At 44.8% G+C, this 12,366-nt stretch overlaps 1 protein-coding gene across 5 annotated transcripts in view; it reads right to left on the bottom strand.

Moving 5' to 3' along the window:
- npas1 (neuronal PAS domain protein 1) overlaps window positions 1-12,366 on the bottom strand; it is a 60,143-nt gene that overhangs the window by 26,534 nt on the left and 21,243 nt on the right. For 4 of the 5 annotated variants that reach the window (XM_088381411.1, XM_088381407.1, XM_088381406.1 and 1 more), the window contains 3 exons: window positions 10,248-10,386; window positions 9,430-9,502; window positions 6,245-7,251 (listed from right to left, as the gene is read on the bottom strand). The gene's annotated coding sequence lies outside the window, so the exon portion shown is untranslated. The remainder of the gene's footprint in view (window positions 1-6,244; window positions 7,252-9,429; window positions 9,503-10,247; window positions 10,387-12,366) is intronic. The other variant, XM_088381408.1, reaches the window with a different exon arrangement.

Here is a 12,366-nt window from a genome sequence, read left to right as displayed (position 1 = left end):
GCATTTCGCTGGCTGCTGGCTTTGGCTCAGGCTCTTGTTTATTTTCTGCAGGGACGTTTTAATTAGGGCCTCCAGCTGTCAGAGGTTCGTTAGCGCGCCCCTCCTCTCCCCGGGCCGGCCCGCCCCGCGGGGAGTCGGCGGCATCAGGCAAATGAACACATTTGAGTCAAACGGCACGCAGACTGACAATAGCCCTTCGCCGCCACGCCAGCGGCTCCCCGAGGTGGAGACATGGTTGTTTTATGCCTCATCTCCTCAACCCCCGGGGCCTTGAACAGAGCCTGGCCGAGACTGACAATGTGCTCGCTCCCAGCAGGAAAAGGTGAAGAGCAGCGAGAAAGGACAATCAATTGTCTCTTTCTTTATGTCAACTGTGGATTGTGATTATTTACCAGTCGAGACGGGGAAAATTTCAGTCCGTACAATCAAAATATTTCTAAAACATTGGTTTGTCCCGAGCGTCGGCACCAAATCTGGTGGCACTGATATGGATGAATAAAATTAATTTGGTAATCCACACAGCTCTATTTTCTTTTGAAGACAACCACCTGACTTCTCACTCTTGCCATCTCTTAGTCCGGAGGCGTATTTTCTCATTCCTAATCTTGCCATCCATATTTCTTTTTCCATAAAGCTCTTGGGCACAATTCAATTGTGCCCCAGAGCGAGCGGCCGCACAAACTGTGCGACATTTAAGTCCATAACAGTTCTAATGTTTGAATCTTGGTTCCAGCTGTCTCGTGTGGACTTTGTGTGTTCTTCCAATGGCTAAATGGTTGAAAGACCCCAAACAGGCTACTTTCAAGGGGGTCAAATCCAGATCCAGAATCTCGAAACCCAGCCACGGTTTAGTTTTCGCCACAGGTGCTTGTCATCAAGCGAGCCGACAGGTGAACAAGCAAACTCCGGGGAGCTTGTTTACCTACTTGCTCGCTTGATTCGAAGCATCTGTGGCGAAAGCCAAACCGTGGCTGGATTTCGACAACCTGGACCCGGATTTGACATCTCTGTTTACACAGCAAACTGTGTTTTATTCTGAAAATATCTTCCCAAATAAAAGTTCACAAGGCATCTATTCAGTCATTCTATAATAGACACAAGTTCACTCCGCGTTGAATAATTATGCAACGTTGAAGGTAAAACCAAAGTCGAAATAAGAAAGCCATATGCAAGATATTCCGAAGGATAATATTTTAAGCAAACAGTCAATGTCCAATATCACGGAAGATGGAGCAAAAACACGCTTGGAAATCACACGGACGGAATATTTGATGTTGCTGGTTTTTGCAGCTCTGCTTTCATGTTGTTGAGTAGTTATAATTGAGTGTCTGCAGCGTCGGGGGAGATGAAGTTTGGTATTCTGGTTGGAGGGCTAAAAACTACTTATCATGCATTACGGCCCTGCTTGGACCTCAGGATTTGGAAGTCAAAAGAGTTTCTAACGTAGGTTATTTTTTTTTTTTTTTACGGCCGCTGATCAATCGACAGCTGCTGGACATGACAGACCCCCCCCCACCCTCCACCCGCGCTTTCCTCAACACCCCGCCGCCCTAAAACCGCATCCCGATCTCTTAATATTCCATATTCGCACTCGCTCGGCATTCCACCTCCGTATGCTGCTGCTGACCTTGACGACTAGGGGATCATTCCCAATCCAAGGTTCTCTCCAACTCTCAAGGGCCCCACTTTCTCCAGCCCCTTGGCCAATCCCCCCCCCACCCCTTCCTCGTACCCCCGCGCTCTTTGCTCCTCCCTCGGCCCCTTGCCTGGATCATTAATTATCTAATGGAATCAATACACGGTTAGATTGGACCGGAGTGACCCTGCCCACCCTCAGGTGGCTTGACAGAGGTACTGAGGTACAGGAACGATACGTAGCTCCTTACGAGTCGCGATGTCCCGAAAACTGGCGGAAAATTGAATAAAGACATGGCTGATAAATAAATGATTAGAAGCGCGAGGAGAAGGGGGTGGAGTGAGGCAAATCAGAGAGAAATGATGGAGGAATGAAGATAGTGATGGGGAGGGGGGGGACAAGAAGAAGAAGAAGAAGGGGGGTGCCACTGATGTTCACCATTGGGTGATCAATACAGTTCTCCTCCTTGGCTTTTATTACAAGGAGCTTTGGTGAGGCTGGCTTTTAAGTCACGAAAAGCAGACTTCATTAGGTACACCTGATAGCACATTTTGCCTTTCTCTTAAGGTAACCAAAACATTCCAGAGTCCTTTCAAAATGGCGCAATGCGCTTTGACAACCACAACAATAAGCATATTAATATCTTTATGAAAGTGTCAATCAGAATAGAGTGTTATTATTTTTGTAAAGGCAATATAAAGACTTTTTTTTTCCCCTCCCTCCTTGACAGCTACTGGATCAGGTCAGAGTGACTTCGACATAAGAAGAGCTTGCTGTGATTATGCGAGCTGTTATACTTCAGGGCTTTGTAGCCTAATGTCATCTCATACATGACAGAAGACTCCCCTTAAAAGGAAGAAAAAAAAAGAAAATCATCCAAGATTGTTTCTCTTCTGACTAAAAGCAGACACGCGGGATCAAGCAGATTTGTCAGAGAATTAAAAAAGCCAATCGGTAAAAACAATTAAAAGTTGTATTAATGAGTCCTGTGGTAGCGGAAGTGGATGTTAAAGAAGACTGGTCCAATTAGAAGAACACACATCAGTTTAATCTCTGCAAAGGGCTTAACATTGGATTTACTGCAAAGTTCAGCGTACAAGTTTCATTGCGGACACTTCATGGACACTACATTAGGTACGCCTGCATCTATGAAGCAATTTAAAAGACTTGAAAATAATAATGATGTCATAAATTCGACTAAGTAATTCTAAATGTGCGTTTAACGACATGACTGCATTGTTACTCAAAAAATAATTTCACAATATAATTTTTTTGATCATCACCTCATACTTTTCCATACGCTGCTACTATTGGCCACACAATTAAGAAATTAAAAAACAACCTGGTGTACAACCTCACTGGGGTTACCTGAATAGTACTTTTTGGTTTTTTTTCCCCAAAACATTTCTCCACCTCCTTAAGTAAAATGTACCTTTGTGATTCAGCTCACTAAAGCAAGTAAATATATAGACATAGTATATGCACCTATACGTACATATATGTCTCGCTGAAGCTCTCTATAAGGCTGCAGAAGCTAAATCTACTCCCGCAGGCAAGGACCACATCAGCTCTGACCTCTAAATATCCACAGGCCATAGCGCAACACACAGGGTCACAATCTTATACACACACACATGCGCTAACATGGATGTATCAATTAGCTAGGTGCAAAGGTCAACGCTCAGTCTGGAGAATGCCGGATATCGTCGCTGGCTAAAGTTGTTTCACTTTACAACATCATAGACACAACAAGTGAAGAAATGGACAGATAGGAAATTTAGATATGCACATGTGACAAAGTGTGTGTATTAGTGTGTGTGTGTGTGTGCATGGGTTGGTGGATCCCTCCAGGCCGGCGTGTGAATGACAGCGGGGGTTATGTAAGGAGCCGCCGCGGGGCCCGAGTGGACAGTCCGAGCGGAGATCAGGTCAGCCGAGTGTGACACTAAACACATCTCCCTGACACCGCGCTGACACTCTCTGTCACAGACGCACACACACACTGTCTGTCAATGCTCGTCAAGCACCACACACACACACACACACACACACGTGAGCACACATGCACAAAGTTTGCGTGCGCTGTCTGTCTGTCAGGCCGACACCGAGCACCGGAGAGTGTGTGAGCGCGAAGAGAGAGGAACATTAAGAGGTGTGCGTCTTCATCATTCTTAGATTTAAAATCAAATAAAGTCAATATGACTTAACTGAATTGATAAGTGGGAAAACCACCTCGCCTGAGGAAAAACAACCAATCAGAGTCAGAGGACTTGATTTAGAAGGTGTCGGGCATTAGTTTAAGACACACGCATCACGACCTTGCACAGAATAACATTTTAAACTGTTTTACAAACATTCCTAGATTACTCAAATTCTGGAGTCACAAGGTCACAGGTCACGGCAAGGCTGTGGAAGTGTGCCCAACACTTGACACTCCACACCAAGTTTTTTTTAAAGAAATAATTAAGCTTTGTTTTTGTGAAGGTTCCACAGAAGCGTGCCGCTGATGGCAAAGGGGAAAAGTAGACAATCGAACCTGGAATTGATTATGGAGAAATGGTAAGAAGCCAGACAAACTAGATGGAAGCAATCAGGCGTGGAGCTCCTTGGAACATAAACATCGACGCACGCACACACACACAACGTTGTGGAACCATCAAGCCGTTAAAGGCACCATCTCCACAAGATGAAAGATTATCTATCATGCATCCAGGGAACACACTTGAATTCACCTCGGATGCCGTAAACATGATTAGGTGCTGCTGTTTTGGTTAGCAATGTAGTTCAAAAGTCCAATCGTCTCCATGAATTGAGGAGATACGGTATCAATGTCATGCCGTACTATTAGTAATAACTTTTTCCAACCACTTATCAAAATGTTCTTTAAATGTTACCAGTACGGCTTGACCTTGAAAGCGAGGACATTCCGTTTTAATCAGAACAAAAATATTAAAAATGACAACAACTGGAATTTCACATCAGACACTGGATTGTGGTGGATTTCCAGGGCTCCCTCCGCAAGTCCAATAAAATAAGAACTACACTTATTCCTCTCGTTGCTTATTCCCAAGAACTCACGCAGCGTTGTGATTAGTTATGCTCAAAAGAGGTTTTTCACCATAATGGTGGCAAAGAGGATGCAAAGCTCGCGCACAGCGTGATCATCAAACAGGAAAAACACACACAGAGGTGCTGATGCGGGCAAAATGAAACTCCTCCCGATGCCGCCTTTAAAACGCGTTGAAATTTTCTTCTGCTCGTCTACCGTTCAAGCCATGCGGGGCAGGGTCGCTCGCCTTTTGGCGCCTTAGATGGAATCTTGAGGAAGAAGCCGGGCCTAATAAAAAAGGCCTAAAGGTGGGTCACGGGACAGGCATATATATATGTATATATATATATATGTATATATATATATATATGTGTGTGTATATATATATATAAATATATCTAAAAAAATATATATATAAAATATTATATATAAATATATATAAATATTATATATAATATAGATAGATAGACACACACATATATATATACACTTGCACATGTCAGGGCTGAAGCGGATGGAAAGGCTCAAGGGCTCAGTGGGCCCATGCACGAAATGTGATGACGCGGGTCTGTTTCTAGTCAGGGGCGCAATCCCATTTTTATTGGCGCTCCCGGCGCCAAGCGACTGCAACGTGAAAGTGAAACGAGAAATATTCCTCTCATTTTTTGAAGATGTAAATTGCTCAGGCCAACTTTTTTTTTTTGATTTTGGGCATATTTCTTCAAGGCGGGCAGGTGTGTCTGGCACAGCACACTTTCCATGAATGACATCGTGGTAGGATGAAGACCTCTTGACAATGTTAGATTCACACTAAATCCAGGATGTAGGGCTGAGAATCAATTCGCCAGCGTAATGTGTAAACCGGCTAGGAAACAGAAAAGCTTCTTGGCACTTCCAGGGGAAAAAGTTGCACGCAAACATGAAAGAAAAGCACAACGGGGCTCCTCGCATAGCAATTCTTAAGAGCGACGTGCGCACACAAACGGCAAAATCAGTTCCCACCTCAATGACAGCAAAGAGCCAAACGCCGTGGGAGCGGCCAAGTGACAACAAAGTCGCTGTTTACTTTGTGTCTTTGTCACAGTCATTGTGCCAAGTCGGACCACCTGCTGCAGAGTGCCCGAAGGCTCGCCATGTTACTGAGCCACTAAACTGTGACCAATTCTGCCTCTGCAGGTGGACACACGGACACATTGCCTGGCACGCACACGCACGCGCACGCACACACACTGGAAGTGGCCAAGCATTATGATCAAGGTCAACCTTCACACAGAACTTGATCTCCAAAGCAAATAGTGAGAAGGCGAAAGAAATCTAAGTGGAATGTGTGCGGGAGTAACCACTTCAAGGGCATTTGGATTTTTTTTTTTTTTTTTAAATCAAATCAAACAAGTCACACATTGAGAATCACTCTCTTAAAGTAAAAGTTGTAGCGAGGAAAATCACAGAGATTTACACTGCTTGATAAAAGTTGCACACAGACAGCCAATAGAAAGTGTGCGTGTGTACAAAACAAGCATGTGTGTGTGTGTGTATTTCGATTTGCATGAAGTACTCACCTGACGGGCATTTCCAGCTTTGGATGTGCTGCTTGTGATCGGATCCACTTTGTCTCGTCCTCTTGTCCGGTGCCCCCAGCTCTGCCCCCCACCCCGCCCCGCCCCACCACCTCGATCCTAAACACAGTAAACAATCACCGTTTGTGCGTATGTGTTAAGTACGTGCGTGTGTTGGTGGAGTCCGATGGGTTCGGGACCAGGGCAGCGTCTGACAACCCCTTGCGCCTCAGTCTTTCACTTTCACAGAAGCAAAGCCGGACAGATTGTGGACTCCAAGTGTGTGCATGTGTGTGTGTGTGTGTATGAGCTAGCTGATGTACCTCTCCTCGCCTCTTAGACTCACTTCACTAACACTCTGCTCCGCTGCCTCCAGGAGATGGACTCGGATTAGGACACAGCCAGTGTGAGAATCTCTTGCAGCCCCTCTCCCGCTCTCCCTCTCTCTCTCCTCTCTCTCTCCTGGTCTGTGTCTCTCTATCGAGCCGGCGCGCTACCCTCCTTCCCTCTCTCCTCGCCGAAGCTCCTTTCTTTCCATTTCCTCCAGGGAAAGCTGTGCACACACCAGTTGTCTCTGCCTTCAGCTGCTCCCTCTCCCTCTCTGGGTGTCTCAGTGACTAGTACATATAAAAGGCATGCTTGTTCAGCCCCCTCGCCTCAGTCTCTTCCTGGCGCTCTCTCGCTCTCCGCCTGCCTCGTGCTTTTTCGTTTATCCCCACCTCCCTCACCCCCCCCCCCCACCCCGCACCCCAACCAACCGAGCAACCAAGCAAGCAAGCCAGCCAGCTACCTCGCTCGCTCGCTCCCTCCCTCCCTCCACACTTTTTCTTTCTCGCTGTCAAAGTTGCCTTTCAAATGCTGATGAGCAGCCGGAGCGAAAGAATGAGGGAGAGGAAGGGCGACGGAGGAGTGGACCACTCAAACAAGTGGGGAGATTCCGTCACATCCAAAAAAGAGAAACGTCCCGTCCCGTCCCGTTGGGCCATCAGCGGCCACAACATTAGGTACACCTGCAGGAGAGCATAAATTCATTTCAGCACAGTGAAAGACATTATTTGGACTTCTGTTGATGAATTTCAATGACTTCTCATTTGTTTCTTAAGCTCTTTATTCAATTTAGACTTTAATTTATTTTTCAATTCATTTTTAAATAAATGGAATCTTCATAAATAGTCCCGGACTCACACGCAATGAGGATAAGTCTTGTTTCATATCACAATTTGCTGAGGTGACCAAGTCCAATTCATCATAATGAGAGCTGTTTCTAATATTTTGGCCCCATCGCAAAGCTAAATAAAATATGAAAGAGCTGTCAGCATGACGGAGTGAGGTTCTACACCACTACAACCACACCCAGAAACATATCGTTGCTTTAACTTCATTGATTAATTAAGGTTAAATGAGGACTGTCGGTGACCTTTCCATAAGGAAAACACTGACGTAGAGGAAGGAAACATTAAAAGCCGAACAGTAAATACAGAAATAACGCTGGCTATTAAATAAAATAAAATAAAATGGGATTGATAGGATAGCAAATAAAAAAAAAAATAGAACCTGGAATGTTCTGTGTAACAAGAACAGGACATTACATTAGGTACGCTTGAGGATTAGCAGGATTTTTCATAGCGCTCATAGGTAGCGAGTGCCAAGTACTTCTCCTTAGTGACAACAGCGTAAACACAAGTGATACTTCTCGAAACATCAGCCGGTACGCCGACTGCAGCACTTTTGTGGCTTTTATATATAGCGATCAAATCATAAGATTTGACACATTATGCAGAAAATAGCATAAGTAAGGGCGACATCATTTTACATTGTGGCACCTATGCTTCCGTCACTTTATCAACATTGTTGTTTCCATGTGAAAGATGAAGCATGAAGCGTCAACCTTAATGACTCTGATGCTTCATGAGGGCGATTTGTCTTGAGCGTTATCTTGACACTTAAAGAAATGTTTGGCTACACTCGTGGTATGATTAATGAAAACTCCAAATAATAATATTCACCGGATTTAAGTATTTACTTATAAACACGGGCGAACTGGCAAAAGTTTTGTGTCATGTAAATTTCCACAAATTTCAGTAATCATTTTGCAAGATGGTTCAGGCTGATAGGTTTGGGAGAGGGAGGGCTGCGCCGTTGTGGGAGTGCTTGCAGCTGAGTTTAATCATTGCCAATCAAAGCGGCTTCTTTCATTGCCTTTAAATGTGGTATTCCGGTCACGCACTCGTCTCTCGACATGGCGGAAGCGCATCTGTGCCATGAAGTGGCCCCTTGGAGACCCCCTCACCCCCACCCAACCCTCGTGTGCCCTCCTGTCGCTGTGCTGCCCAGTGAGACGATTAAAAGAAAACAAAAAACACTAATTTCTGGACTAGGACTTCCTACTGTTTTCCTACTGTTTTGAATCATGACGCAATCATTTTTTTTTTGCTACCAAGCATCATGCCGTCAATAGATTTTGCATCACACATAGCCTAACCAATAAAATCCCAGAACAAATCACAGTGGACCAATGAAACTGTCTTCGTCCGCGTTCAAACTGAATCTTCATTACTGTCATTTACATAATTCAGTGGGAGGCGTGGAAGAAATTTTGGCCAGCCTCGTGCTGAGAGAAAAAAAAAAAAATCACAATCCGCTGGTATTTGCGCCAAGACGTGGAATGTGAACGCTTGTTTGTCTATACCCGCGATTGACAGGCGACCAGTCGAGGATTTACCCGACCTCTCCCCTCAAAGCCACCGGGGGGGCAAAATTCAGCGACAAACCAGAAAGAGAAACAAATCATGTTTCGCCACTTCCATCATAATCGGTGATTAAAATGGCGGCGAAGCAAACGTCTAATCCTGGAACCTTGAGTATGACGACTCGCTCTACCAGCAACTCAAAATGGATGTGTATTGACGCCAGACTGTGTGCGTAAACAGCCCCGTATACGTTTGAAGGTGCGCTGCACACACGTATGTCTACGTGAACAAATAATCACACTCAGACTCACTCAAGTATACTCTCTATACCAAAATACCCCCCCTCCCTCCCTCCCACCCCTCCCACCCGCCTTCCACCTCTCCTCTGTTCGTTCCCCTTGCCCTCAAACGCTACTCAGAATATTGATACATCACCCCCGCCCCGTCTTCCTCTCCTCCCTCTCTCCCTGTCTCTCCCTCTCTCCCTCCATCACTCACTTTCTCCGCTGAATACTGATAGGCTGTCTCGTCCGTGGTCTGAGTTTCAAATCTCTTCCTCCCGTCTCTGCGGCTGGAAAAAGCGGCGGCATAAAGGAGCAAATAGCACACAAGTCAAAGCACAGAGGTAGACATAAATTCACTTAAGTACCATTTCAGATTATGTCAAGCCCCCCCAAAAAAGAAGGTGTGTGGGAGGGGGGGGGGGCATTGTGGGAAGATGGGGGGGGCATGAGAAGAAAAGTGCTGCTTTGATTGGCCTGCAGCGGAAACTGGCCTGAGTGGTCCGGCTGCACGGTGGCGGGCGGGCCGGCCGGCGACAAAAGGGAAAAGACGTGTGAAAAGTTCAGGCAAATGAAGACGCATTCAGAGGGTTTTGTACGACAACCTCCCTCCCGCCTCATTGTGGGACTTGTCAGCCGCGGCCCGGCGCAGGCAGGAGGGGGGGGGCTGAATGAGGTCGTCAACCAGCCCCAGTGAGCCCCTCTGAACGCACACGCATGCACGCATACACACACGCAGGCAATGAAACAGACTGACAACGTGTTGCTTTTCTCACAGAAGGCGCAAAAGCCTTTCAGGATTGTCGCGATGTGTGTGCGTGCGCGCCGCCGCCGCCGCCGTCTCGTTCTGTCTGCATTCGAAGTACACAGACACTCACAGAGAGTGTGTGAGCATGTTTGTCCTCCAAGTCTTCCCCATTTGTCCTTGACGCAGACTTGCAGGGAATATGTGTCTTTCTAATCGAGGGAGAAAAGTGTGTGTGTGTGGAGGTGGGGGGGGGGGGGGGGGGGGGGGGTGTTGGGGGGGTCACTAACTTGAGCAAACTAGCACTCGTCGCTCCAACAGGGGGCAGGATGTGACAAGCAAGTGGGAGTTTCCGGCGCTGTCAGGAACAAGGACATGTGGACTGCGGGTTGAGTAGACATCCCGTATTCCCCACACAGTTTTGGATTCCTGTCAAATAATATTACAGGTAGATTATAATTCATGTCAAGATAAAGTAGAGTTCAAAACCAGATAGGAAGAGGTATGGGAACTCAGATCGGAACATTTCAGGGCTAAATTCACACTGCAGGAAATGATTCCCAATTCATTTTTTTGTTTAATTGAATATTTTCATGTAATCATTCTCATTAAAAAACTGATACTTTGAGTTATTATGAGATTTTTCCATTACATGGCTAATACTGATATGCACGCCTCGGCCACTAGGGGGCAGTGTAATAAAACCAGTCACATTTATTTTGTCTGTCTACCTGTGTTGCATCACCATTTATGTTCCAATATCTGTAGTAACATCAATGCTAGTTTTGTTAGCTCCCGTGTGGTGTTTTGTATTGTGTCTTAGCATTAAGATGGAGAATTTGCGGTGGTCATCATGGTGTGTCCTAGCAGATCCGTTTTTTGGGGGAAGACAATGACAGACATGTTAGTCTTTTGAAACCATCATCACATCAGTGATGCGCTAATACTAAAATCTATTTTTTTCTCACTTTAGCAAGAAAGAAACAAGAGAACGAATTCCATTGTAGTCACCTTGATAGTATTCTTATTTAGAATAACATTGTTGGATCCTGACTGCGGACGCACACCATGGCAGCGAGTACAAAAGGTTCTTTTAATGATGCCGTAAGAGGAGATAATATTCTAAATGTATCAGACAATTCTTTGAGGGCGCGTGGCCATTAAAGAGCCATTTTGCTGTCTGTTGAATACGCTCCTCCATATTTCATTGAGATGCATATCTGCGTTTCACACTGTCTGCCTGCCCCGTTATTCTCTATTCAGAAGTGACCCATTGCTCCCTGCCATACAATCCTTCACCTTCCTAGCTTAGAAGTAATTACCACTTTAATTTGCTGCCTGCTTTTGTGCACGTGTATCTCTGCACACGTGTGTGTGTCTGTCCATGCGTGTGTGTGTGTCTATATGGATATTGGTGGTAAGGAGATGCGAGGATTCATCACCTAAACCATATGAGAGGGATTTGTACAGGTTTTCAAGAAGTGATTAGTAATAATTTACATTTAAATATCACGTGGAAGCAATTATGCTAATCAAAATTTTTTGGGGCAACGCTCAAATGCGTTTCTTTCAATTCTAATGTTTATGAAATGTTAAGGTAAACAGTGGCAGGAGCGGAATTTCAGATCGAGGCCTTCAGTGGGGATGTTTTTTTAAAATTAATTTCTCATCACGTCCGACATTCGTCCTCCTCTAACGTGTGAACACGCCGAGCCAATGTCAGCTCAACCAATCAGAGGAGTTCATATCCAAGACTGTGAAATGAAAATTAGAGACTGTTGGAAATACATGAATACAATTTCATTTAACTTGTAAATAAAAGTCAGCGCTACATATTGAAGATAGGTTTGAAATAAAAATGGTCAAATACAAACAGGAGCCCAACTGATGAATGACTAATTTAATCTATTAATGATTTGCTTATAATTGCTTGTTTTGATGGCAACATTTGATAAGTGATGCAGGTCCAACCCTGAAAATGAGAAAATGAATTCAAAATATTTTCATCCTCTTACACCCATTATCATTATGATTATTTCCAACAACAAAACAGCACCTCTATAATAAAACTTGTTTTTCATTACCTTTCCTCACTGGGAAAAATCACAAAGGAAATCAGTCTGATTAAATTAATTCGATATTAATAAAAGAATAAGTACAATTGTGAATGTCCTTAAATATTCCACGTGTGTGTGTGTGTGTGTGTTGCATGCATTCAACGATCTACGTGTGTCCAGATAAAACAATTAACATGCGTGTCACCGTCTAATATGCAATATTACTTTAACTTTGGACTCTACATTTGCAGATTTATTCCCAAACAGCAATGCAAATGAGCGCATATACGAACGAGTGCGTGCGTGCGTGTGCGTACTATATGATTTGTTGTACTTTGTGCGTCCGCGCGTG

This window comes from Syngnathus floridae, chromosome 7 (assembly GCF_059516105.1).
Source record: "Syngnathus floridae isolate MCC-2025c chromosome 7, RoL_Sflo_1.0, whole genome shotgun sequence".
NCBI classification, from domain to species: domain Eukaryota; kingdom Metazoa; phylum Chordata; class Actinopteri; order Syngnathiformes; family Syngnathidae; genus Syngnathus; species Syngnathus floridae.
Note: the sequence above shows the minus strand (reverse complement) of the source record. Positions and strands in the feature narration are given on the sequence as shown.